Here is a 4,601-nt window from a genome sequence, read left to right as displayed (position 1 = left end):
CCCACCACGGCCACCCTGACCTCCCCGCACCACCACCCTGCTATGAATGGGTTTGGCTGCTTGAAGTGTTTCTCACCTCATTCTAGAGATGGATGGAGATAATAAACCAAGAGATGGAGTCCTCACAGGGATTGTAACTTCCCAAACCTTCTGCCTTTCCTGGCCATTTGGCGGATACTTAACCTGGGCTTCCCTGGTGGCTCAGATAGTAAGGAATCCGCCTGCAATGTGAGAGACCTGGTTTTGATCCCTGAGTTGGGAAAATCCCCTGACATGGAAGTCCACTCCAGGATTCTTGCCTGGAGAATCCTATGGACAGAGGAGCCTGGGGGGGCTACTGTCCATGGAGTCCCAAAGAGTTGGACATGACTGACATGAGTTATCAGTGATCAGTTAACCCTCCCTGTCCTTAACCCTCCCCTCATCCAAGAACAAGTGCATGGGTTGGGGGGGGGATGGGGGTTAAGGGGAGCAGAACCCTCCCCACAGTTAGGAGTTCCTGAAGACTGTCCTTTGGGCCGTGTAGACCCCCTGGGGGAGAGAGACAGAAAGAGACCTTTAAGTTTCTGAGAAGGCACGCTTCCCTTCTCTGCCCGTCTATTTGTAAGGAGGAGAGGGGGACTGGGGAGGGTCTTGGAAGACACCCCAAAAGCAGACAGTGGAGGAGGGGCGATGCAGATTCCAGAGTCAAGAGGGCGATCCGGTGCCCGGCCGAGTCAGTTCCCAGCGTGGACTCCTCTGTCACATCCCCGCGCCAGCGCTCGGACTACCCTCTGTTTCCCTGGCCTGGAGGGACACGGCTTGTCCAAGCGGTTTTCCCTGGAAAAGAGTTGGGAGAGTTCCCCTTTCCTTTGCGCCCCACCCCCCCGCCTCCCCATTGCGCCCCTCACCCGCTCCAACACACACACACACTCCGCGCGCTTCTTCGCCAGGGTTTCCCTTCGGGGCAGATTACTTTATGACAGGGTGTGATAAGTGATTTTGTTCCTCTTTTGATAGAAGGATTGCTTTGTAAACAGAAGCGCAAACTCGTTCCGATAGTGGTTCCGCACCAGCGCGCGGCGGCCGCCCAGGCCCAGCGGGCGGCGGAGGCTGCGGCTGCACCTGTCGCCCCGGGAGGGACCGGGGCCGCGCGCGGCGGGGCCGTTCCGAGCGCAGCCGCGATCCTCCGGCCTCCAGGGCACCTCTAGGCTCTTGGCCTCTGGGCCTCCAGGCTTGCTGCCCTCCTCGGGCCTTCTGAACCCACTGCTCCGCGAACTCCCTGCTGGACGCGCGCGCCTGGAGGTACAGCGGTGGGCGCACGTCGGCTCTCTAGGCGGCCCTTCCGCATTTCCCCCTCAGAACCGATGGTAAGAGGGTTGGCTTCTTCTGTAGTTTCTGGTAACCTTATTCCTTTGGTCGAGTCCAGCTGGAAGTTTGAGCGGGCTTTCGTGAGTTGGAGGGAGGAATCGCTCAAGGTGAAGGCCTCAGATTCTGGAGCGGCAAGACGCCTGTCCATTCCCCTCATCCTTTCCCCCTCCCTGAGTGGTCCAGCCCTCTCCTTCTCTGGTCAGCCTGGAAGGGACCAGTTCATCCTTTGAGGGACCCAGTGAAGACCCCATACTGACTGAGGCTCTCTCAGGCCTAGACGCCAGGAAGGTGAGCTTCTGCAGGAGAAGCAGGGGGCGAGGAGCAGTGGGTGGGCTTTCATTCTCTCCCAATAATCCAGACTCCTCCTCTCAGGGGCAGGCGAAGCGGGGATCACCGCAGATGTGAATGTGTGAGTTAACCCATTGCTCAAATCTCGATTTCCAAATCCCTTAAGGAGCCTCCACGGGGACTCTGGGGGGAGGTTGGCACTTCATGATGAGTGAAAAGGCAGGAATATTCCTGGAGGTTGGAGGGTGGAGTGAATGCCCTTCCAGGAGGACATTTGCCCTAAGGGAAAGGCTAGCCCCGGTGCAACTCTGGGGGTGATGGAAACGGGAGCGGGGCATTACCGGCTGGGAACAGATTCCACCCCTCTCGCGGGACACCAGGGGCCTCCGGGAAACTGAGCGCAGCATTACCTGACTGGGAGCTCGCTGCAGTCTGACCCCAGGTCCTCCCGCCCTCAGAAAAGTTCCAGACTGGGCTTCGAGTCCCAGGATCTGTTAGCGGCGGAACCTGCTTTGTGGGATCCCGCTGATCTCTCGCCGCTAACCCGGGAAAAGGAGACAGAGCGGGGAGGGAAGGAGGAGCCTAAATTTTCTCAGATTTGCAAGAGGCCTGAGGCCCCGTACCGGAGGTTGCTTGGGCGCTTCGACGGTTGCCAAGAGCAGTTAGTGGCCGTGGGCCTGTCTTGGCACTGGGCGCAGCTGGCACCTTGGGGAGGCTGATCAGAGCCTGGGCGCTGGATGAAGCTGGGAGGTGTCCCGCTTCTCGCCCCACCCCCCGGGCTCCTCCCTCCTGGAGGCGGCAGAATCGGGCTGGTTCCAGCCACCGAGGAGGTCGAGGTGGACAAAGGCCCCCCTTGGCGAAGCCGGTACGCGAGCAAGGGCAAGGGCGCACGCTCGGGCAGACCAGGGCTGTCAGTGGGGAGGCGCAGGAGGAGCCGTTGGCCGCCACGTCCGGCGGCGCTGCGCCTGAGGAAGGAGCGATGGCGTAGACACCTTCTAGAAGAGAACCGGTCTCGCGCGCCGTGAGGGTGCGGGCCGGGGCAGGGCGGCCTTGGGCGGGCTCGGCAGCCTCTGGCGCACCGCATGCGCGCCTTGCCAAGCGCTTTGCGTCCGCTTTCCTCGCGAGGTCTCAACACATTCCCCATTTTACAAGTGAGCAAACTGAGGTTCAGACAAGTCAGTCAACGTAAACCGACTAAGCTGAGTTCGGACCCCCAGGGGTCACACTCCAGAGGCAAATTCTAGCTCCTGGCCGCTCCCGGATTCCTCGAGTCCCTACTCCTGCCCTCCCCTCCCCCCACCCCGGTCCCTGCCCCAGGCCTCTGAGCCGACTCCAGGGGCTCTCACGCCGAAGGCCTGGGCTGCTGCACTTCCAAACTGTGCTGTCCCCTTCCAGGCCACCCTGCACGGCGCCTTGGCTTCGCGCTTAAGCACGCTAGCAGCTTTGCCTCCCTTCCCAACTCCCTCCAAACTACCTAGTTGTTTGGTAGTTTGGCAACTAAGTTGGCAACTCTTCGCGCCCCATCTAGGCCCTGGCACCGGCCCGGTCCTTCCTCGGGTGGGCCTGGCCCCGTCAGCCGGGTCCCAGGTCCCTCCAGCTCGCACACGCCTAAGAGGGGGAAGCCAGGCTCCCCGGGCCTGAACCTGGGCTTCCTTTAAAGGGTTTACAGCACCTCTCGCGGGAGACTCTTCGAGCTACAGGCGCGACCTCGGCGTGCGTTCGGCTTTCTGAAGAACTGGGTTTTCACCAAACTATTTTGACCGCTGGAAAAAGCCAGAGAGGTTAAAGATAGACACGAATAGGTTAAAAACGCCCTAATTTAAGTTGCTTAAAATTCGCTGAAAAGAACAAAACCAACAAACCCACCAACAAAACCCAAACTTGTTGAGCCAGGTTCTAAGTCAGGTCCAAGAAACTTTCCAATCAGCTAGAGAGAATCGACGCGGGCTCCAAGTCCCGCAGTCCAGGGACGATGAATATGCCCGGGTGACACGGGAAGGTCCAAGAGACACACCACACCACCCTTGGGACGGCCAGGAAGGTGCAAGGCCTTTGGGACCGCGCCCCCCACCCCGGGAGAGAGAGGCTCTTAGGGGTTCTAGAAAGGGGAGGTTTTGTTGTGGGGTCAAGTCCTTCCCCTCAGCGCGGAGGTCATCTTTCGTCCACATTTGCCTGACTCGTCAGAGAAGAGGATTTGAAATCGGTTCTTTTTTCCTCTCTCAGTCCCCGCGACGGCAGCCTGGGAAAGTAACTGGCCCCCCGTCCCAGGGGTCCCAGGCCCAAGCCCAGGACTGGCGGCGGCCAGACCCGGGCTGGCACGGTCGCCTAGGGTCCGAGAGCCTCAGCCCCTTCCCCTCGCCTCCCTCCCGGCCAGGTGTGGTTCCCGAACAGGTGAGCTCCGAGGGAGCCCCGAATCCTGAGGCTTCAAGCTCCCTTCTAATTAGAAGACAGCGGTGAAATCATTTGGGTGATTTTATCTGTCATGGGAAAGCAAACCCCAGCCCAAACCTCGGTGGCCCAGCCCAGAACCACCGACGCCCCCGTTGTCCTTCTAAAAAGTTTTTTGGGGGGGGGGAAAGAGCCAGGAAGCCATCGAGGAGTGGGGGAGGGGCGGGAACCCGTGAAAGTGAGAGGCCAGGGTGCACTTAAAATAGAAGCGTCAGTATCTCAGTGCGCAAATGCGTGTGTGCATGTGTGTGTGCGCGCGCGTGTTTGACTGTCTGCAGTGGGAGGAGATTAAACCTGAAAGCCAGAAATGAAACAGAACCGTGAACGTCTTCACCTACTGAGAAACACTTTGATCTGAGATCCGACGCTGAAGCCGCCCTGGGGGTTGCGGACCCGCATCCGCCGGGTTGAACCTCGCGGGCCGGTGGGGAGGCCGGAACCGGGATCAGGCCGCACCGCGTGCCTCCAGGTGCGCGGCACCTCAGCGGCGGGCCCAGGCCCCGGGTCTTGCCCTT

The sequence above is a fragment of the Bison bison genome, unplaced genomic scaffold (assembly GCF_000754665.1).
Source record: "Bison bison bison isolate TAMUID 2011002044 unplaced genomic scaffold, Bison_UMD1.0 scf7180017864053, whole genome shotgun sequence".
NCBI lineage: Eukaryota > Metazoa > Chordata > Mammalia > Artiodactyla > Bovidae > Bison > Bison bison.
Note: the sequence above shows the minus strand (reverse complement) of the source record.